This window comes from Lontra canadensis, unplaced genomic scaffold (assembly GCF_010015895.1).
Source record: "Lontra canadensis isolate GAN:19392208 unplaced genomic scaffold, GSC_riverotter_1.0 scaffold1, whole genome shotgun sequence".
Lineage (NCBI taxonomy): Eukaryota > Metazoa > Chordata > Mammalia > Carnivora > Mustelidae > Lontra > Lontra canadensis.
This window is the reverse complement of record NW_022630995.1, coordinates 112,375,198-112,400,047: the sequence shown is the minus strand read 5'-3', so window position 1 is coordinate 112,400,047 and position 24,850 is coordinate 112,375,198. Positions and strand designations below refer to the sequence as shown.

The following is a 24,850-nucleotide window of genomic DNA, read 5'->3' as shown; positions in this document are numbered from 1 at the left end:
CAACATTGACTCAAACTAGTCTTAGATATTCATTTTAATATTTGTGCATTGGTTGCACAACCATTGGTGGTTGCAATGTAAAGGACTGACTTCACATGTTTGTATACATATGAAAAAAATGTTGGTTTGATGATGGTATCACATTTGAGTAATTTTTTTCTGTGATAGTTTATCACTGGTATCTCCCTGACTTAGTAAAATTAAATAATCAATTAGCTTCTATTTTTCAAACTTTGTGGAATGTTCAAATTATTTTAAAATCATCAACTATTCATATTTACTGAATTCATTGACTCAAAAATATGCTTGGAATCTGTCTTTACAATAAAGTAAACTGTTTCTGTTCTACATACACATCTACACACACAGTTCACCTATGTACTTTGGCATATGTAAGGAATCAGAATCTTTTATTCTTTTTAGATTTGAGGAAAATTAATTTTTTTCAAAATATAAAAATACTTGTTATTTTTATCAAGTTGGATAATTACCAGATCATTTTAATTTATCATGAAGATGTTGGGGAAAGAGTGACTTACACCAAATTAATATCATAAACATGAATCAAAGCATTTTATTTGCTTTATGATAATGCTGCCTATTTTTTACCTCATGTCTAGTAACCTTAGTTATAAAATATATTATGTCCACAAACCAAGTATGTTTTTTTATGTCTTCATTTGCTAAAATTTTGTCATTTATCTAAAATTAAAAAAAAATAATGTCTCTTTTATGTCTTCATTTACTTATAATTCAAGAATTAATTATAAATATTTTCCCAGGGGAAATTATTGTGGAACCTATTTATATTTAGGTTAAAATTATATTCTGCTTTTTAAAGAAAGTGTGCCACCATTTTTTTTAACATCTTAATTTAATTTTATTCTTTTCAGTGTCCCAAGATTCATTGTTGGTACGTGCCCTCCTTAATACCCACCACCAGGCTCACCTAACCCTCCACTCCCTTCCCCTCCAAAACCCTCAGTTTGTTTCTCAGAGTCCACAGTCTCTCACGCTTCATCTCCCCCTCCGATTTACCCCAATTCACTTTTCCTTTCCTTCTCCCAATGTGCTCCATGTTATTCCTTATGCTCCACAAGTAAGTGAAACCATATGATAATTGACTCTGCTTGACTTTTTAAAAAATAAGTTTTGCCACCAGGAAAATAAGACATACAAAATACTAACTACATTTAATTTTCAAATAAAATAGTTAAACATGTTTTATATGATTATTAATGTAATTATTGATGTCATTATCATACACTAAAACAATATTTTTTTATCTGATAGTTTTCATTAAATTCACAATTCTTTTCATCTCTCTTGGTTTTCAGTTAAGTGTATAAGGAATCCAACATGTTGCTGATAGCTGTTTGGATGCTTTTATTCACATGAGTTGAAATTTGTTAAAATTTTCTGGAAAATAGATGGAGATGAGGAGAAAGAGTACAGTTCCCCAAGAGACTAATCATAATAACAAAAAGCTTATGTATTTTGACCTTTTATCCATTGATGTTAAATATTGCTATTAACCAAAAAGGTAATTAAAAAATTAAGCATCTACTGTATACAAATTAAATTTCAGTGATTAAATCTTATCATTAATGGTGGGGCTGGGCTGCATAGTCTATAACCTATTATTTTACAGGAATAAAAACTATGATCATGTATAATATGGTCATTACTGGCTCTGACAGCAATGGAAGACTAAAGAGGACCCAGCAGAGATACACTGGAGTTACTCAAGTGTTGTGAATTCATGAGGCCTCTCGTGATGTTATTTTCTATCCTTGCACTGTTAAAAACTGATCATCCCCGCAGGAAAACGTTGGAAATATCCCTAGAGCTTTTTTTTTTTTTTCCCTGTAGAGCTTATTTTAATAGCCTTACAGGCATCTAATATAATTTTTATTTATTTGGTGTCTTTAATTACATTCAGGTCTTAAATTGTCTTTTAGGCCATCCCTGAGGCACAGTTGCTGTGGTGCCAGGATGCACAAATAATAACCCTAGACTTAGTGCTTTGGGGAGAAGAAAATATCATTTGTGTTAAGCAAACTTGTCAAACAGATTAAAAATGATTTAATTACGTGAAAAACTGTTAGTCTACAATATATATATTTGAAAGTATTGATCTTTAATATGATATAATCTGCCCTTGATTGATTAGTATCAGTAAAGCAGGGCTATTACCACTGATATTTGGAATACATTTTTACTTTTTTTTTGTATCATTTAGCCCTTTGGTACATACATAGAGGGTACTTGTAAGGACATGTTGCCTTTTTTTTTTTTTTTAATATAATGACAACTTTGTAAGATTAAACAGTTTAGTAGAAAGATCTTATCTATTCCAAACATAACATTTCTATTCTAAATAAAGAAAATTCCCTCATTCTTTTAGCATATTTATTTCTTGAAGGAATTGTTCACTATCTCTGTAAAAGGATGACTTCTTGAGTCTTTTTGAACCTCATTTTCTTCTGTGGAATCTGTGGAAGTTGTACCATAGAGCTTTAGTGAAGGTTAAATAATATCAGGTATTCACAAGAAAAATTTCTCCTCCATCTCCACCTCTGAATATTTGATCTGGCTCCATATTCCCATTTTCCACCATTTTAAGAATATTTTTTTTATTTAGTTGCATGTATATTGTCAGCAGCCTTAAGTATTCTGGGAAAAATATATTTGTATATTATTAATACAAATTAGTTATGGGTATAAAGTTTTTTGTTTTAATTTGGCTTTTCATCATGTAAAATATGTGAAGTGATTCAAAACATGGAATCATGTGGTATAGTTATTTCTGGCTCATAAAAATTCACTCTCCAGGGTGGTATTTTTTTTTACCTAAAAATTAGCTTTTTCAGTTAGCATTTGGACTAATTCAATTATATAACTAAAATGACAGATAGAACATTACACTTCATCCACAAACCTATAATAATCACTAAATGATATGTTTTTCAAGACATCAAAAATAAGATTTCTTAGGTACGTATTACTTTATAACTAGAAATCCTTTTCTCGCCCCCTCTACTATTAACCTATTAATTTTTCTAGAGATTTATATAGTATAAGACTCTTGAGACTTACTATGTTCCAGGCACTATTTTAAGGGCCTAATACAATACAATATAATATAATATAATCTTCACAAAACCTGAGATTGGTAACTATTATTATCCCGACATTCAAAACTGAGGCACAAGTAAGTTAATAGATTCATCCAAGGTCGCACAGTGACTGAGTATTTGAGCTAAGATCTGAACCTAGCCGTCTGATTTCAGAATCTATACTTTCAACCTATATTCTACATTATCTCTATTACTTCTAGTATGTATTTTATAGTGGAGACAGGTGGGCTCCCCCATGCATGAATGGCTTCTCTAGTAGTTGTGCAGTATTATCACTGAATGATGACAAATTTTTTTATTGCTCCCTGGAAGATAGATTGACACCTGACTAATACTGCTATGTGAACTCTACAGTCATATAAAAAAGGTGGGATTATTTTTTTCTTCTTTTCTGCAATGCCAGTAATCCAGAAGGTGCTGGCATCTTACCATGCTATTATCACTGATTCACTTCTGTGTCCACTTTAGTGAATTCATTTGGGCAACACACATTTTCACCACAATGCTGAAGTTTCTTTATTACAATGCATTCTTTAAAGGGAATTAGCCATCACCATAAGGAAGTGTTGTGGAGCTTAATTTCAATGTGTAAAAAATTTGACTTGGAATATTGGTGAATTGATTCTGAAATCTGAATTGAACTCGGCTCATTTGTCACTTTGTGTAAAGATTTATTGGCTCTTATGCATGCATTCTAAAATCTAACCCGTGGTTTTAATTTTGGCAGAGGCTATTTAGTATTCCCCTTAATTTTCTTTCTAAGACTACCATTGGGATGATAAAGACAATGAAGATCAGGGTGTCTATGGACTGGAAATTTATTACTTTTTTTTTCTATTTTTTTCCTTGTAAGTTGAAATAAAAAAATTTTTAAATGGGTTTTTGGGTCTCTGTAATTTCTGTATATCAGTGAGCATTCCATTAGTATTAAAATGTAGTAGGTAGGTGTCTCTACATTTAGGGTTTGAATATATTTATAGCTAACGTATGATTGAAGTGATTTCAGGGATGTAGAATTTTTGTGTATTTTTTTTCTATTAAGTGATTATATTGAGTATATGACATTACATGTTATCCTGAGGTCGAAGAAAAAAAATATATTTTAAAAGAGGAGCTGAAAAAAAATGTAGAGATAGCTGTATCCACAGCAACAGCTTTAACACCCACAGAAAAGGGAGTGAGAGTGTGGCGGTTGGATAGCTGCAAGGCAATACCGAGTCCGGCAGGGGAGGAGGAAGGAAAGTTTTGAACCAGGACTACAGTGGGCTTTTGAAATATGTTAGGTGTAACCATTAATAAACATGATCATTGTCCTTTTTAGCCTTTTTCAGTCTCTTAAACATCATGTTTGTGATTTTAAATAAAAAGAATAGTTGAAAAATTTAGGTGTGGTATAAAGTCAGTTAATATTCACTTAAAGTTTATGTCATCATGGATATATGATATAGAAAATTAAAAATAATTATTGAGAAAGAAAATTCTGTATGACTTATCAATGACATGTATTTGCGAAGAATTGAAATATGTCTCTAAAATAACTTTCAAATTTAAAAAGGCATGACCCTTATTTTGTAATTGTTTTTATTTTTTCAATATGAGTTTGTAAGTATGCATATATATATCCATATTAATATTATATTTTTCATACACCTATGTAAAAGCACTGTTACATTCTTCTAGAAAGTTAGTTCCTTTATTTTATCATGTGTTTTAGTTACCATAGGAGATAAATATGAACACTGTTAGTAATAGAGCAAATCCTTTCTAATAAATTGAGACTTTTGAAAATGGTATATATTGAAATTCTGAGTTTTTTAGTGTTATACTTTTTAAAAAAAAAACAAATCTAAGCTGAATTGTCAAGCATTATATCAAAGCTGCTAATAAAAAAGTTAAAAGTTGTTAAAATATACCTGTGAGCCCAATTCTGCCTTATTCCTAACAAAGAAATCATCCCAGTTTAATTTTTTGTCTTCCAGTTATTGCTGGAGGGCTTTGAGATTCATCCCAAGGTAAATATAAGAAAGCCCCCTTAAAATGTTCAAAAGATAGAGTGATTAATTCTTCCACTGTTCTGAATGTAAGATATTTTCTGACCCTTGTAGTTGTACTGATCTGAGACGTAGTGTTTACTGTTTCTGTTACTTTTTCTTCCTGTTCTTTTTTACTTCCCCTCTCCTTCTTCCCCTCACCCCTACCACCTTCTAATGATGCTTGATTTATTACCTGAGTTATTTGAAGCCTCATTATAAAATGGATTTATAAAATTCACCTGTCACCTATGAGTTTCTTTCCGAATAATGTATCTTCTTAAATCAGGGGTATTTTACAGATATTTAATTATACTTTAATCCTACATACACATTGTTCCTTGTAGCTGTTAAAACGTAACCAAAATTTGTTTTCCATTCTTTTCTCCCAAATGTAATATATTATTCTATCTTAATGATATCTTAGTACATGGTCTTTAAGTTCTTTAATTGATGAACTCTTTTTTTAATCAAAGTAGTATGCCAAGCATTAAAATAAAAGGGATGAAGAAAGATGCTGTATTTGGAATGAAGGTGTTTGTATGAAGTATCTCTAGAGTCTCAACTAGATTGTAACTCTGTTACAATTTTTGTGAATTTTTGTCATTTTTTTACCCTTTGTGTACAGAGAACCTCAGACAAAGCAGGCTCATTATTCCTTCAGGTGTAGAGAGGGGTTTTTGAGAGATTTATATGGAGGAGAGCTTTCAATACACAGTTGTACATTCTGTTAACCAGTGATCCTGAACTTCTATCCTATTAATGTAGCTGATGTTACATATATTAACATTGAGAGGAGTTATTTGGAGGCATACAAATAATGGGGAGCTATACGGATATTTGGGCTAGCGTATAGAGTTAAGAAGATGTTTCAAGCTAGTAAATGTTTAGGTATTTTTTTCTCATTTGCTAACTAGTGAAAAACTCTTGAGATTTCAATTGACTGTAGAGACCCATGATGCTTTTTAGGCATTCTAGGAATGGCCTTGGGAGCAGTCCAAAGGGTAGTGTTTGTGGAGTGGGGGCTGTGAAAGAAGCCTGGATCATCATCATGCACCATGGACTTCTCAGTTTAATGATGTTTCCTTACATCTTGGGAAATGTTAGGCGATTTATATATAATTTGTCCTCTAAAATATGAAAACATATCTGTCGAAAAAATAAGCCAGCTCAAACGTCATATTTTAGAACATCTAATGTTAAAAATATTTCCATAAACATTTGTAATAAATATATTGAGGCTCCTTGATATCATGTATCTCTTTGGTTATAATTAAAATTTTTGACCATTTGAAGAAATAACTATATGAGTAAATAGATATTTGGGTAGTTTCTACACATTGTTAATATTTGTTTGCTATTTGTTGAATATTTAAAATATTTGAATGCTTAGTCAAATTTTACATTAGATATTTTATTTGTGGCAGCAAGAATATGGACTTGGAATTATAAAGAACAGAGACATTCTTATACAATCTGAGATAAGGAAATAAAATCACTTTTTCTCTAAAGTTATCTTTAGTTTGTTGTAGTTGTGTTGATACTATAATAAAATCTGAAGTCAAGATATGCAGTCCTTAAAGCGGTAATGGGATTTGCAAACTACAGCTCTTTGCTGCAGTTTTTTCATCTGTGTTTAAAAAAAGTGACGTTAACATCACTTACTAGTACATGTAAAGTTTAGGCGTTTGGCAGTATTTATCTTAAATCTTAAATGATTAGGTTTCTATAAATTTGTTTTAAAAACAAATTAGAATACACAAATGTTTGTGTAAATATAGTCCTAGTTTTTGCATATTCGTTTTCAATTGTGAAAGTCTTTATATTGAGTTTTGGGGAGGAAAATTTTTCCTCTACCTTTCTCTACCTTTGGCTGATCAAGAATTAAATTGACATGAGGCAGATTAACAGGAGAAAAAACAAAGTTTAATTACATGGTCTCTGAAGCCACACAATAAAATTGAGACCCCTCAGCAAATGACCAAGATATGCAGCTTTTATACATTTTAAACAAAGAAACATAAATCTGTGAGGAATTGGCAAGACAAAGAAAACTTATGTTTGGAAGCTTCAAATAGTAAAGAATTCTAAACAGGAATTGGGCTGGTGTAGTAAATTAGTAAAAGTAACCAGATTTGTTTACACAGAATTCTTGGCTCTGAATTCTCTATCTCTGGTAATAAGTATGTCTTTTTACCTCCTGGTACAGGGAGGGTACCTTTCACCTTTCAGGGAGATTTATTTCCTGCTTTCTGGACAAAGGATGGTCAGAGTGTTCTTCCTGCACTGATCATTTCTTAAGTAACTTTAATTCAAAATAATATATCATTGTGGCATATTTTGAGGTGGCATGCACTGGACCCTAAATAGTTAAACAAAGAAAATAAAACAATTAATTTGTGTTGCATTCTATATAAATAGGTAATTTATCTTTGATATAAATCCTCCAGTACTTCAGTAGATAAAATATGCCCTTTGTGAAATGTCATCCTCTCCCCGCCCCCTCCACAACACATAATGAAGAGTTTGTTTTGTGGTCTGACAATTAAAAGTTCATTTTTATGTGGTAGTAATTTTTTTATGATATTCTCTTCAATGATACCTTCCAGGTAAGACTCTGCAGTAAGATCAAATTGTTTTCAAAATGGTAATGTCTATATCTTTTTGCTGTTTTTGTTGTTGTTGTTGTTTTAACTGTTTCAACCTAACTAGAAAGCACATCTATCATTTTGCTACTTTATCATGATTCTCTTATGATCTGCAAGCTCAATTTTATTGGAGATGCTTATTCTATATTCATACTCAGTTTATTGATACTGAGGGCATTGCTAATGTGATCATCAAAGTGACATGTTCTATGTATCCTATAATATATTCCTTAACGGAAAACCAGAACTGCAGTATTAATTTTAAAGTTCAAATGTGTGACAATTAAAAATTAAACTATCCATTTCAGTAGTGGCAAAATAATGACAAAGATATAAATGGGAATTAATTTTAGTAGGTAGCTCTGTACTTAACATTGCTGGCAGCAAAAACAATCTTTGAGAAGAAAAATCAGATATAGCATAAAGAAAGTATTACAAAGAAAAAGATATGTCTTCTTAAATTAAGCTCCTATTAGATACTAAAATTTTTCTGTAGCACTAATTGATAATGAAATCTGTCTTGTTTCATCATGCTGAATAAGGTATGTTTTAAATGTTGCTCACAAGAAAATATGTTTTAAAAAATGCTCTTTAAAGAAATATACTGTTTATTGAGTAATTTTGAATTTATATAAAATATTATGACTAACTTTCTAGGTATTAGGGAAGAAAAAACAGTGCTTTGGAGGACTAGAAAGTTTAATTGAGATATTTAGATATTTGTATCATATTTACAAATTTGATATAAAAATTATTCACACTATATGTCAGTCATTTTGGTACTGATGATAAGGTAAAATGGAAGATACCTATCTGTGTTTCCTTTATCTCTCAATGTATATGTAATATTCTTAATAAAGCCTAATGAATCAGACATTTTTGGTGGAATATACAATTTCAAAGTACACTGGGGCTGTGGGTTTCAATAGTTGATAGTAATTTATCTACTTATGTATACTTAATATTTCAGTTCTATTAATATAAGGCATTTATAATTTTAAATACTCAGAAATACGGTTTTTCTCACTCTTCTAAACAATATTTTAACTTCAGGAATAAAGAAGATGTAATAGAGTGGCACCTAGGTGATACAGTCGGTTAGGTATTGGTTGCTTGGTTCTGGCTCAGGTCATGATCTCAGGGTCCTGTTCTCAGGGTCACGAGATTGAGCCCCACATTGGGCTCTGTACAGAGTTGGCTTAAGAGTCTCCCTCTCTCTCCCTTTGCACCTCCCCAACCCCCACTCTCTAAAATAAGTAAATAAATCTTAAAAATAAAAGATGTGATAGAGATTAAGCGGTGATAGCTAGAAATATCTAGAAATGGAAAATTCTGATATTTTTCTTCTTCCTTCATGTACCTGAATATTTTATTTACTTCTTTATTTTGTGTAGGAGATATTATGAAAGACAAAACAGTAAAAGCAGCTCTGCATAAAAGAAAAATAAGCAAGTATGCAAAGAATGGGATACATTATGAAGTGTATTTTTATACTCCCTGATCAAACCTCCCACTGTGCCCCTCATTGAACAACCAACAGAAATATTTGTCAAAAGTTACTTCACTTTACAGTTCCTGGCTGATAAGTGTATTAGACCAGGATAAATGGGAAACTAAGCCATATTGTGGTAGCTGTGTACAGGAGCAGAAAGGGTATACTTTATGGAGAGAAAGGAAGATGGAAATAGAATTGGAAAGCTCTCTTGTGGATACTATCTCAATATTATGACCTAATATTATGCAAGGATAGTTACCAGAACATGGAGATGATATAATACTTATTTAAATTTAAAGAAATTTTTCTGTTTAGAGTGGGCCTTTTTTTACATTTTTAAAAGATTTTTTAAAGTCTGTAGTATAAATTAAAAAAAAATTTTTTAAAGATTTTATTTACTTATTTGACAGAGAGAGACACAGCAAGAGAGGGAACACAAGCAGGGGGAGTGGGAGAGGGAGAAGCAGGCATCCCCCTGAGCAAGGAGCCTGATGCGGGGCTCCTGGGATCATGACCTGACCAAAGGCAGCTGCTTAACTACTGAGCCACCCAGGCGCCCCAAATAAAATTTTTCTTTACTAATTCACAAGTGCAACGTTGTTCTTCTTTTGTGAACCAGTATTTTAAAAATCTTTCTTGTTGTCATTGGAAGAGTTACTGTCTATTTCCTACTAGTACTGCCTGGTGCTTAGAGATTGTTTGCTCATCTTCTGCCAGAGAACTCTAAAAGAGATCAATTTTCTTCCAAATTGTTTTGCTGAGGGCAATTGTTGATATTGCTGTCAGAAAAAGAGGAGAGTTTTATGTATCTGGAAGAGTTTTTGCTGTTTTAGGTCATTGGCTATATTGAAAACTTGAAGAAAGCTTTGGATTCCCTGACTCAACTATATATTCACAATATTTTACATGCAGTTTTAGTATTTTCTGAAGTCACAATAATATTACCAATACTATTAGTTACAGTAGTATCCCTGGGTCTTTCTCCAGTTATCAGCCATCTCATTTTCCTTGCTTCTACCCTCTACACTTCATCATGACTAGATCTTCCGAAGGCTAATATAATTCCTCATCCTGAGGAAGGGTGAAAGTACAATCTAAATCGGCATGCTGCATATCAGCTAGCTTTGGCAGGAACCACACTTGCTTGAAGACTGTCAGTTCTTATTGCTGAGATCCTGCACTACTCTCAAAGTCTTGTTCCTTTTAAGCAGTCCTATGTATATAATACTCCAGCAATGGCCATCAAACTTTGAGCACTCCTTATTCTTATGAAGCTCATTTCACACAGAAATATTTAATTCAATTCCTGATTCCTTGTCTCCTGTAGTTTACTGTGTGTGTATTGTGTGTGCATGTGTGTGTGACAGACTTAGCTCTTATCCCTATCATCAGAGCTCAGTTCCTGTAATACATCTTGTGGGTAAAATATTATCTAATCTCAATAACTACCATAAAAATGAAATTGGGAAATATTAGAAGTAATATGAGAAAACTAGGTTTTGTGGTCAATTGAGTAATGTGGCATTCTACATCTTTATTTGGGGGTTCACAGTATATGTTAGCATATACCTTAAGTACCATCAAAGTAGTGGAAACTGACTATTCTAGAGTCAACAATTTTTAATATATTTGCATACATAACAATTTTAGCATACAAATGAATAACATAATGTTGATGATTTTGAAAGTTTCACATTTTAGAAAGAAACTCTGAACTAGGTATTTAGTAAAATGCTTATATACAAAAATAATTTCCACAATACTATGTTATGGCCATGAGTATCTGATATTTTTACATAGAAATTATGGTTTATTAAAAGTGGTCATTTAATTGATCTTACTATACTCCTCATACATAACAGAGGTATGGGCAAGGGACAGTATGGTGTTTTCACATTTAAAAATTATAAAATGGTTTCTTTAAATAATTTTCCACTGTTGCATAGAAACTCGGTGACTCCTATATGACTTCACCCTGACTCTCTTCACAAAATCATGTGGCTATCTTCTGTGCAGGGGAAAAAAATAAAAACCCTCTGGGAACTATTAAAACTGTCATGTTGAGCTTCACACTTATAAGGACTTGCTTCAAATTCTAATAGCATCTAATTCCATCTTAGTAGATGCTATGAATGTCATGATTATTTCTCAAGGAGGTACTACAACCTTTATGACCGGAATTTCCTTCAAATATACTCTAAAAGAAAAGTGGAGTTAATATATCTAGATTTCAATAAGTCATTTTCAAAGGTCTCTTTTAATGTCCCTTTTGGCAAGATGGAAAAATAATGACAGATGAAAGAACCAGGCAGCATTATAAATTATAATCGGTTGAAAGATCATATTTAGGTAACCATGAGTTATGGATTAGTATTAATTGGAAGGCAGATTCCTGGTGGTTTAAGACTCCATCCCTGACTATGTCGCATCCTAAATTTTCATGATTAACTTGGTTAAGAATATTAGAAATAGTTTTTTCAGACTTACAGGTGCTAGGATGCTTGAACGAATAGCAAATATGTTGAATTACAAAATTGAAATTCAAAAAAACTAGGAAAAATTGGGAGACCAGATGAAGATTGTCGAAATGATACTTGAGGATTAACTCTAAAGTCTTAAAAAAAACCTAGAAGCTATAAACACAGGTACACAGTGAGAAAGGAGGATAAACTTTATTTGACTACAGCATGCAAGTTTAGCTCAAGTCTGAACTCAATATGAGAGGAAAAAAGACACTCACAGTAAGTGTGTACTATGTACTGTGAACTATGTGTATACCCTGGGGGTAGTGCCTTTCACATACTCAGCTATTTATCTTCAACAACAAAGCATGAGATTGAAATTACTATAAAATAGTATAGCAATAAAGAAAATTAATGGAATGAAAATAAAAACCTGTCCAAAACCATTTAGCTAATAAGTGTCAGAACTGACCTTTATTCCCAAATTTATTAGAATCTGATTTGTTACCCATAGGATAAAGAACTCTGGGATATAGAAAGAAAGGGTGAAAAAGGTTCACTTTGCATTGATTCAACCACATCTAGTGGCTCTTCTAGGTCGGCCATGGTTGCAGAGGGACATTAATAGAATGGATTAAGTCCAGAGGAAAATAGACAAAATAATTTCATATCATGTGCATTTAATGTAATTAGAATCTGTTTATTTTAAATAAGAAAATTTTCTGCTAGGATATGGTAGGTAGGAGATTTAACGTAACTCAAAGGCTATTTTCTTAAAAAAGAAAAAAAAAAGATTCTTTTTTCTCCTGTTTGCCTCCACAGGGAAAAACTAGAATTAATTAATGGAATCTGGATATTTGTAGATTTTACTGACATAAGACAGACCTTTCATATATTGCTGCTTTCCTTTTTATCCTATCTCTTATTATTTTATACTGTACTCTATATTTTTATTTTGTGTATTTTCTGATTTTCTTGGTAGGAAGAAAGTTCCAGGATACCAGGAATTTATGTCTCTATAACCATGACTTTCTTAATAACTAGGACAAAATAGGCGCAAAATAAAATTTTGAACGAATAAAGTCAAACTAGAAATTTTTAGATTCAATTTTAACCTTAGCACATTACATTTTCCTTACCAGCAAATAGTGTTTTCTTTATTGTCAGTTAAAGAAATGTTCATATAATTTGCAAATCCATAAATTCATAAGGGATTCATATAATTTAATGTCAAGAAACACTATATATTCTAAGTCATGTTAGACATAGTGACCCGTAATGGTTTGGCTAATCTATCAGTCTTTATATGGAATACCTTTTGGGACATTTTGTACATTGTGAAGTTGCATATCATCATCAAACTTTCATAGAAGTGTAAGCTCTGAAGTTAAACTGCTAAGCTTTTGTACTTGCTAGTGTTATCTTGAACAATTTATACAACTTCTTGATTTCTGTTTCTTCAACTGAAACTATCAGTACCTACCTCATGAAGTTATTTTTAAGTATTAAAAGCCGTAATGTATAAAGTAAAGAGCTTACTGCTCCATCAGGCACTGAGTTTAAGTATTAAATAATATTACCAATATTAGCAGTAAATAATAGTATTACTCTTATAATAGCCACTGACTACTCACACTATTTACTTTGAAAATAATAAATACTAAGGTTTGTAATAAGTATCATGTAACATTTAGAAATGTTCCCGAGGGGTTTGCCCCCCAAAACCATAGTCCTCTTGACTTTTAGGTAGAAAAACAAAATGTTATAGGATAAAAAGAGGACCGAGTGGATTATAGATGTAGATAAAAAATTTGTCCTAAAAAAAAAAAAATTTTTTTTGTCCTCAGGGAGTATGTTGTTTCTGTACCCATTTTTATCCTCTCACAACTTTGGTCTTTTTAGGTGCAACCCCTTTTCCATTTTTTCTATTGAAGGATTGAAACATAATAGCAAGTTGAGTTGCCATGGGCAGCTTTGCTATAAAAGACTAGCACACTCTCTCCCATTACAGTATTTTCCTTGCTTTTGTGAGAAGACTCCCACACTGGTATCTGCTGCTGAAATTGATTCTGAAAGAGCCATTTAAAAAAATGACCCTTCCTCAGGCCATGACAGGTCTGCCATGATGTCTTTGTCTTCTCTCTGTTTTTAAGAATCTACAGTTTTTTGTCTGAAACTTTGTTTTATGAAACATACCACTGACAACTACCAGTATGACTCAGTATGACTTTAGTCATTGCAGATTTACATTGGTTGACCTAAGGCATGTTTCAATTATCTAGCCTGGGCCTGTCTCATCTTTTTAAAAATTCTGATTTTTAAGAAAAATTATATGTATTACCATGGACCACTTAAGAGTAAATTGCTCACATGATAACTCTTTAATTCTAGATACATTGGTGTGCATTTCCAAAATGACAAAGATAATCTCTTACTTCCTGCAATAGTTATAAGAATTAGAAAATTAACACTGATATCATACTACTTATCTAAACTATAGGCATTATTAAAATATTGTTATTTTTTCCCAGTAATGTCCTTTGTAGTTAAAGGAAAAAAACTGTGTAATTAATTTTTTTTTCTTTTGCTTTAATATTCCCTTATTGCCTCTCCTTCCCCCTCTTACTGAAATGGTTCAGTTTTGGTCATATTTACCGATCATATAGGACCAATCATATTCATCCATATCATCATTTTCCTCCTGCATTTATATAGGTGATCTCTAGATTCATGCATGTAAGCTTAAAATATTTCTTTCTTAAAATTTGAACACTATTATTTTCTAAAGGAGTAAGACAAATTACCCATCCATGTAAATTTATTCTTGTTTAAAAATTAAGCAGGTACACTAACCCCAAAGAAAACAAAATGTTGATAGTTATAACATGGAAATAAAATTTAATGTATCATGAGCATGCAACTCTTATAATCTTAATTATTGCTTTCTTTCATAACTCTAAATGTGAATTCAGTTTGGGATTAATTAATATATATTGCTAGATACATAATTAAAGGATACATTTACTAATCTACTAAGGAAGCCTTTCATTTGAAAACATATCAATTTATTTATTGTAAAACATGATATTATCAATTAACAAGATCAAATTACATGGAAAATACATAGTAAAAATTTTAAAATGAAAAATAAAACATGAAAAATATTTTTATAAAATATTAAATAACAGATATCAAAAGGATAAGAATAAAAATATAGATATCAAGTTGTATTTTAATAAATTCGTTTTCAAAAACTGTTTCTTAGAAGTGTATCAAACAGATAAGATATCAAACAGATAAGAATAAAAATATAGATATCAAACAGATAAGAATAAAAATATAGATATCAAGCTGTATTTTAATAAATTCATTTTCAAAAACTGTTTCTTAGAAGTGTATTTTCAAGAAATTGACTATCTTGATGGTTTTTCAAATCATGTTTTATTTATTTATTTTTAAAGATTTTATTTATTTATTTGACAGAGATCACAAGTAGGCAGAGAGGCAGGCAGAGAGAGAGAAGGGGAAGCAGGCTCCCCACTGAGCAGAGTGCCCCATGTGGGTCTCTATCCAGGACCCTGGGATCATGACCTGAGCTGAAGACAAAGGCTTTAACCCACTGAGCCACCCATGCACACCCAAATCACATTTTTAAAAATAATGTCTGGTTTATTGCTTTTTAAATCACTGATAAAAATATTTAATTGCATAAATTCTTAACACTGCTACCTTTCCTTTGATAAACACCAACAAAACACTAAAAGTGTTGTCATTATGCATCTGTGTACTTTCAGTCCTTTTGATTGATGGTTTTATTTAAATAATGTTGTGACAAATGAGTAATGCCATATTCCTATTTCTTTAGTGCCAGACTACACAGATCTTCTTTCAGGCCCCAATGGCTGGAAAGAAACTGTGTAATTACATCTAGTTCTTTAGATAAAGCTCATTTAAAGGATAAGACAGAAGTTTGAACAAAGTTACTATTTTCCACTAGAGTTTTAAATAATAGTAGAAAGTGTAATTCTGAGAACAAGAAATTATACAGGTTTCTTCTTTTGAATGGTACTTTAAAATTTACTAAAATGACCTATTGTGTTTTTTGATATAAAGGAAAATGTGTAATATGATTAGGACACATGAACAGGTAAAGTACATTAAGTATAACGTGACTGTATATAAAGTATCTTCTGCATTTCAGTCTTAGTTCTGGAAAGACTGGCATTAATCCAGTAAAACTGGTATTAAGGAAAGCAACAATAGATTCAGTTCTCAAAATGTTACTTTCTAACAATTTTTTGAAGAAACTGAAATCTGTTTTATCATGTTTTTTGTTACTCTATTATGCCTTCCTCTTCTGATCATATTCTGACTCATGCCAATGAGTCAAAATGTCAAATCTGCAAATATACACACAGCACACACACAAGCATAGTGAGACAAGAAATTCGGGTGAAAAAGAAGCAATTGAAGGAGGAACAAGATATAAACAATGAAAGCAAAACCCAAAACTTCAACACATAAGCAAAAAATCAAGAATCAAGAATAAAAAAAGAATGGAAGTATGCAAATGAAGGCTTAGATAATGATTGAACATGAATAGGGAGATGAGAATAAGGAAGTAACAAAATATAGTAACTGAAAACAAAAAAAAAAAAGAGGAGAGATAACAATCATGAAAACTATGAAACAAAAATATAAGCACAAAATATATAGTGGATTAAAAAATACCAAAAGGGACAGTGACTGGTGTTGAAACTACCATGATGACACTAATGCTAAATTACATTTTCTGAATTTTTGTTTTTGAAATCTCTTTTTACTTTACCTACATATGATGAGAGTAAATCTACATAATATGTAATTTAGAAATCTAGAACAATCTTACAAATATTTATATGTGGTCTGCAGTTAATTATACAGGAAAATATTTGTTTTATGTAAATTTTTGCTTAGTTTTTAGTTCTCTCCATATTTTAAAATTTCCTTTAAGCAGTTTTTATTGTTTTATTCAAATACTTTCTAGATGCAGAATGGATGGGTCAAGTTTTTAAAAAAATTTGTGATTAATCCTTACAAAGAGCATAGGGTTTAATTTGAAGAAATAAAAGATAGTCATGATGCTGTTCATGTTTCATACTATTTTTTTTTAATATTTTACTTGTTTACTTGACAGAGATCATAAGTAGACAGAGAGGCAGACAGAGAGAGAGGAGGAAGCAGGCTCCCTGCTGAGCAGAGAACCTGATACGGGGCTTGATCCCAGGACTCTGGGATCATGATCTGAGCCGAAGGCAGAGGCTTTAACCCACTGAGCCACCCAGGCATCCCTCATACTAATTTTTTTTTAGTGCAAACAAGAAAGGATTTATTAATTTTTCATAATGGGGGAATTGGAGATATAAATTTCTATCTCTCTGTATCATTTAAGAGTTATAGTAATAGGCTAGATGCCATGGATTAACCATGTTTTTGGACTGTTTTATATAATCTGCATATAATTTTCACGCCGAAGTTTGACTCTGAAGGCCAAGCTCTATATGCTTCTTTGAATACTTGCACTTACAGAAAACTACATTTATAAAATTAACATGTCTGTGGTATCACAGAGATTGTACCTTTTGAACTATTTAATAAGCTCTTAGCAGATTTCTTGTTAAGCCTATGTAATTTTTAATGAGACAAAAAATTAGATATGATAAATGTTTTAGTTTCACTCATTAAAGCCAAACTGATTTAAGGAAATTCTTTTTTTTTTTTTTTTTTGTTATTGTTGTAAGATTTTATTTTTTTGAGAGACAGAGAATACATTTGATGAGGGGCACTGGAGGGAGACAGAGAAGCAGACTGCCTGCAGAGCCAGGAACCTGATACCGGGCTCATCCCAGAAGCCTGGGATCATGACCTGAGCCCAAGACAGACACTTAACTCACTGAGCCCCCCCTCCGGCACCCCTAAGGAAATTATTATTTAAGTGGCTTGACATACTGTGTGAAATGTGTAGGCTCATTTATTATTGGTGAAGTATGATCAGAAATTTACATTTTAACTTTGAATTATTTAATCCAAAAGGACAGAGAAATTTACTTCAATAGTAGGTATTTTACCTGTTAATTGAGAAATAGAGCTAAAGTACTAAAGAAATAATAAAGAGCTTATACCATTTATATTTTTAATTAAAATGAGACCCAGACAAGGGCACCAAAATAAAAAAGAAACTATTGGGACTACATCAAAATAAAAAGCTTCTGCACAACAAAGGAAACAATCATCAAAACTAAAAGACACCCTATGACAGAATGGGAGAAGATATTTGCAAATGACATATCTGATAAAGGTTTAATGTCCAAAATGTATAAAGAGCTTATAAAACAAAACAAAACAAAATCCAATTAATAATGGGTAGAAGACACGAATATACTTTCTGATGAAGACCTACGGATAGCCAACAGACACATGAAAAGATGCTCATTATCACTTATCAGGGAAATACAAATAAAAATTATAATGAAATATCACCACACTCCCATCAGATTGGTTTAAATCAACAACACAAGAAATAACAGGTGTTGGCAAGGATGTGGAGAAAGGGATACCTTCTTACACTGTTGGTGGGAATGCAAACTGGTGCAGCCACTGTGGAAAACAGTATGGAGGTTCCTCAAAAAGGTGAAAATAGAACTCCCCTCCAGTTGGGCAATTGCAGTACTAGGTATTTATTTACCCACAGAATGCAAAAATACTAATTCAAAGGGTTAATTTAAAGGGATACATTATAGCAGCATTATATATGATAGCCAAATTATGGAAATATCCCTGTGTGCATAGATTGATGAATGGAAAAAAGAAAAGTGCTGTATGTATCTATAATAGAATATTACTCAGGCATAAAAAATGAATGAAAAATCTTGCCATTTGTAAAGACATGTCCGTCAATGTTAGAGAGTATTATGTTGAGGAAAATAAGTCAGGGAAAGACAAATATTGTATGATTTTATTCATATGTGGAATTTAGGAAGTAAAACAAATAAGCAAAGGGAAGAAAAGCAGAGAAGGAGGCAAACCAAGAAACAGACTCTTAACCATAGAGAACAAAATGCTGGTTTCCAGAAGGGAGGTGGGTGAAAGATGTGATGGGGATTAAGGAGGGCACTTGTGATGACCATGGGGTGATATGTGGAATTGTTGAAGCACTATGTTGTACACCTGAAACTACTATTACATTGTATGTTAACTAACTGGGATTTAAATAAAAATAAGTAAATAAACTGAAGCCCAGAATGTCTTGCATGTCGTATTAACCAAAGGCATTTGAAAAATGCAGTGAAACAAACTTTTATTGATATTTTTTGTTTGTCAATATCTGTGCTAAGTCCTTTTATAATACAAATGATTCCATTTAATCAGCAGTGTGCCTTGAATTATCACACACAATCATCTTCAGCTAGTAATTTTTGAACTTCTGCCATGAGAGAGACACTCTATTAGGAGATATAGCATATAAAGTGACTTAATCTCAGGAGTTAGAGCCTAATTACTCAATAAGGCATAAACATAAAACAATAGAGATAGCATGTAAATGCCAAAAGAGGAGTATAAACCATAACTGCTCAGGATATTCAAAGCAAGATAATAATTGTTATAAAATTATTATAAACCCATTATTGTTTATTTTCATCTAGCACAGGTCAGGATCTAAAAGATAGTTCTGGAGAGCAGGAAAGGTAAGAAAAGGTCTAGTATGTTAGGTGTTTCCAGTTGTATATTAATTCTAAATACTGAACTCCAATGCAGTAGTTGACTTGTCAGTAGTTTAAATGAAATAATTTTACTTTTTAATTTGGTTTTGTAAAGCATGTGTAAACCATCCATTAACAGAACAAACTGTTGCCCAATTTTATAGTTACTTGAAATACAAAATCAAACATTTGTTAACTAGAATGAGTCACATTGTAAAACAAAGGTTGAAGAACAAATCATTTTATTTTCTACAATGCAGTTAATCTAAAAATAACATTAGGAATAATTACGAAAAATTGAATTATTATGTTCTTGAAGCCTTTTGAAATAATTATGTAAGACTTCTAAAATTCAGAGCAACATTGTAATTATCATAGAATGTATAAGAAAGATCATGTATTTTGCAAATATCTGTGAATTGCTAATGTCTTCTAGAAGTTAAAATATTATTTTAAAAATTTAGAAGTCTCTTAAAAGTCACAAGTTCTCAGTAATAGCTTATTAACTATACTGGAAAGGAGGACAAAGGAGATAACTAAAAAGGAAAATTAAAATAAAATTCATTCGGATGTGTGTGTGTGTCTGTTTGTTTCTGTGTTTGTACATCTTTAGGGTCTCTGGGCAGAAGAAATCATTGAGGAGCTTAGGCTTTTAGTAAGCCCAGCTAGACATTAGTCAGGAGTTGTTGAGTATTATAGCCAGAAGGGATCTTTTGTTTAATATATTCTATACTGTTAGAAAATAGAAAATCAAGAGTTATTTATTTATATCACCCGAGTGTATGGAATAAACTGAAAATGAGAGGATGTGCTCCCCATTTTAGGGAAGGTGGTGAGGTAATGTGGCATAGAATTAGCATGGGCATCCATGGGGTAATATCAGGAGTAGAGGACAACAGAGACATGAAAACATAGCTCACATTATGACATGAAGGAGGTAAGTGTCACAGTAACAATCCAAGACCCAGTTACTATCTGTGTGAATGACAGAGGGAGCATGACTAATTATGAGAACATATTAGTAATTACCAAGTAATTACTGAGAACCATATGGAAGGGATTCTGATTTCTTCCTTATCTGTGTTTCAAGGTTGAGTCAGAGAGACTGATACTGATTAACGTTACTGTGTCTGCCCTAAGCTCATGTGGCCTGGAAAAACCCAAGTTTCACCCAGAAATCATGTATCAGTGTAGCTGTTTTAGAATGTGGATGATGTATTTAAATGTAAATAATGCCCTATTCATATCCCCTTTAGGAAATTATCTTCCTGAATTCTGACACACACATACACATGCACACACATATACATGTGAATACATGTATATGTGTGTATATATGTGTGTGCATATATATGCATATATACATGCATAAACATTCATTTACAGCAGCATCTGAAATGGCAAATAGTTGCATGTGTCTATTAAACAATGGAATAACATACAAATGTTAAGAAGATGGAAAATGTCTAGGTACTGTTATGGACATATCTCCAAGAAACACTTTAACATCAAAGCAGATGCTGGACAGCAGTGTGTATTGTATATAGTCTTGTATTTTAAAATGTGAGGTAAGACTATTCTATATTTTTTATTCTTGTATATGCATAAAAGAATTATACTTAAGGGGACACCTTATACTTTAGGGGTGGCTTAGTTGGTTAAGTCACTGCCTTTGGCCCAGGTCATAATCCCAGGGTCCTGGGATTGAGTCCCACATCGGGCTCCTTGCTCAGCGGGGAGCCTCCTTCTCTCTCTGCCTCTGCCTGCATTTGCTCTCTCTCTCTCTCTCTCTCTGACAAATAAATAAGTAAATAAATAAAACTTAAAAAAAAGAATTATACTTAAGGAATTCTGAAAAAAAATCATTGTTCATGGAAGAGGTGAAAATAGGAATTAGAAGATGAGGGAAAATGATGGTAGACAAACTACATGATTATGTATCTTTTTAGTTTTTTTTTTTTTTTTAGATTTTCAACCTTATTATTTAAAAGTAAAATTAAAGTAATTTTCTCCATTTAATAGGCATGTTATTATCTAGCAGTGGGACTGAGGTGCCTCACACCCAGTGATATAACTACCTGAATATAGTAAAAGGATCAGATAATCTCATAAAGTCCATTACAAGTCAAATAACAGAGACTAAATTATTGGTCATCCATTTTCTCTTATCTATCCACATTGTACTTTCATGAGAAGAGAGATAGTAATTATGCAGATATCAGAAAGGACTCAAGTAAGTGATTGAAAACTTATGTAATGCAAATTTATTTATCCTACAGGAACACAGGTTACTCTTTCAAAATAATAACTTGAGGATAGGTTGCTCTCTTCAGAATTGTGAACTGAGTCATGATTCTGTTCGTACCCTCACAATTGCCATGATCCTTCTCAAATTGAACCCATAAACCTGCAGCCCTTCCAGCTATTCCCAGCTTCTCTCTAACATACTCTTAATCACAACCTTTCTATCCCTCTAACTGTTGTTGAGCCTTTAATCCCATGAAACATTCTGTTGCCTTTTCAACCAGGTGTCATGTAGAAAAGATGTTGAATATGTCACTATATCAAACATTAGGCTTAAATATATTGTATTTTCATTCTCTGACAAAGAAATTTTTTTGTGATCTGTTAATTCAGTTGAGAAGATGTATTAAGATAAAAAATTAAGTTATTTGTGATTATACATTTCACAATGTGCTTATTAGGTAGAATGAAAACAGTTAAGTATATATGTGGATTATGTGTGTGCATGTGTGTTAGTGTATATGTGTGTATAATTATGTAATTTTTTAGTTAAGCAAAACATTTCTTTATGGCTAGAATTCCATAGCTGGAGAATTCTTAAAGATAAGTCTCAACTATTCATTTTATTATCTTGGGAACTGAAACTCAGAATGAGTGAATGTGTACGTAGTCACAGACATAGTTACTGTAAGTATTGCAGCCAGAAACTGTGGTCTCCTTTACATTCGTAACAACGGCTTTATTGAGATACAATTCATATACCATAAAATCCATCCTTATAAAGTGTACGGTTAAGTGGTTTTTAGTTTTTTTTTTCACAAGGTTGTACAATCATTACCACTCATTTTGGAACATTTTCATCACTCCTTAAAGAAAATCCATCCACTAACTGACTTTGTATCCTTGGATTTGTTTATTCTGGACTTTTCAGATTAATAGAATCATGATATGTGGGCTTTTGTGATTGGTTTCTTTCATTTGGTTAAATGTTTTCATGGTTCATCCGTGTTATAACATATGTGATTTTTTTATTACTGAATAACAATCCATATTTTGTTCATCAGCTGGGGTTGTTGCCCCTTTTTGAGCTCTTATGAATAATGCTGCTATAAACAGTTTTGTACAGGTTTTTATGTGGCTGTATGTTTTCAGTTTTCTTGAGTTGTACCTAGGAGTTGAATCACTGGGTCTTGTGATAATTCTATGTTAACATTTTGAGGAAAAACTGCCAAAATTTTCCAAAATGGCTGCACCATTTTAAATTCCTGCCAGCAATGCATGAAGGTTGAAATTTCTCCGCATCCTCACCAGCACTTGAAATTGCCTATCCTTTTTTTTTTTTGTTTTTAATGAAGCCTTTTTGTATATGTGGAGTCATATCTCATGAAGCCTTTGATTTCTCTTTCACAAAAGACTCATGCTGTTGAGCATCTTTTCATGTACTTATTGGCCACTTGTGTATCTTCCTTGTTGTAATATATATTGAAATACTTGTCTATTTTTAAATTGGGTTATTTGTCTGATCATTGTTAAATTGTAAGTGTTTTTCGTATATGCTCAATACAAGTCCCTAATCACATATATGATTTGCAGAATTTTTCTCATATTCTAAGGTTGTCTTTCACTTTCTTTATGGTGTCCTTTGATACACACAAATGTTTAATTTTTATGAAGTTCAATTTATCTATTGCTCTGCTTTTGTTGTCATGTTTCAGGAACCATTTGCTTAATCTAAGGTCACAAAGTAATTCCTGTGTTTTATCCCAGAAGTTCATTTACATTTTTAAAATTCTTTCCCCAAAGGAGTTGATCCTGGGTAATTTAGCCATATGTTAGAAAATAAACAAAAAACAAAGAAGCTAGGAAGGATATGTTATATCTGTCTATATAGTAATTTTGTCTTCATTCATTGAACAAATCTATTTTGGATACCTGCAATGAAGCAAGCATGATATCAGGAGCTAGGTGCTTCTATGTAATAACTAATTTAATTTTATCACCTATTCTTTGTGGTAGGTAGTATGTATTATTTTTTTCCAAAAGGAAACAGGGAGATAAGTAACTTTTCCTAAGTCCCTGTGTTAAAAAGGAGTAGGGCTAGAATTAAAAAAGGCAGTCTGATTCTAGAGCCTATTTATAACCACGCCAAGTAACATAGTCATTGAGAACATAAATGCCAGAGCCAAGGAATTGCATGCTTTTGAAGAGTAGCTCCTGTACTTCCCAACAACTGGACTTTGAGCTAGTTAATTAACTTCTTTCTGTTTCCTTTTTTGCAAAGTGCAAATAATAACCATAATAGGACTGTTACGGAGAATTAAATATATTTAAGTACTTTAAGTACTTTAAACTGTGCCTGGGACATTATTAATGCCGTAAAATGTTAGTAATATCTATTTATAAATATATAAGTGATCATTACTCTCATGGAACTGACACTCTTTTAGAGGATATTGAGCTTGAATTATTAACCACATATAATTATGTAATTACAAATTTTGGTATGTTCTATATGTAGAAAAGGAAAAGAATACAATCAAAAGAAAACTATAAAAGGGATCAGGTAGTTCAGTGTACTGAAGTAGTCCTCCATCCTGTGCAATGGAGGGTAAGGTCTTTTTATGCTTGATGTCTCAGACGTCTGTGCCATAATTCATGTTTTAATATATGTAGAGTTTCAACATACCAATATATATATAAGAAGGAAAATTTTGATTAGGATAAAAGTGTCCCTGACTCTAATCTCAAAAGTAGGTCATAGCCTATATTCAGAAATACAAAAAAAATTCAGCACATGAAAATATTTCATAAGGTCATATTTCCTCTGTACTGAATTTAGTATAACTACTTCAGTTCCTTTTTAGAAATGAGGGTATAAATCATACCCATTAAAATAACATTCATAATTTCAAGGTAATAAAAACACATTTATCCCTGTAAATTTTAGGTTTTTGATCTTAGGAAAAGTCAAGCAAGTCACTCTCACTGTAGGGGAAGCATCCAGTGATTTTAAACATGATGATTAGAATTTGAAAAGAAATATTTTCAAAACACCTGGTTTAGGAACAGAAGGCAGGATAGTATTATGTGCA

The 24,850-nt window shown here is 31.9% G+C and overlaps 1 protein-coding gene and 1 long non-coding RNA gene across 6 annotated transcripts in view; one reads left to right on the top strand and one right to left on the bottom strand.

Annotated features, from left to right (window-relative positions):
• GRID2 (glutamate ionotropic receptor delta type subunit 2) overlaps nt 1-24,850 on the top strand; it is a 1,456,428-nt gene that overhangs the window by 83,208 nt on the left and 1,348,370 nt on the right. The gene's annotated exons all lie outside the window — the stretch shown is intronic.
• LOC116869977 lies at nt 1,776-22,094 on the bottom strand. The gene is made up of 3 exons (XR_004383162.1): nt 22,085-22,094; nt 9,048-9,061; nt 1,776-1,849 (listed from the first exon to the last, which is right to left on the bottom strand). It is a non-coding gene; the product is annotated as an uncharacterized LOC116869977 (long non-coding RNA).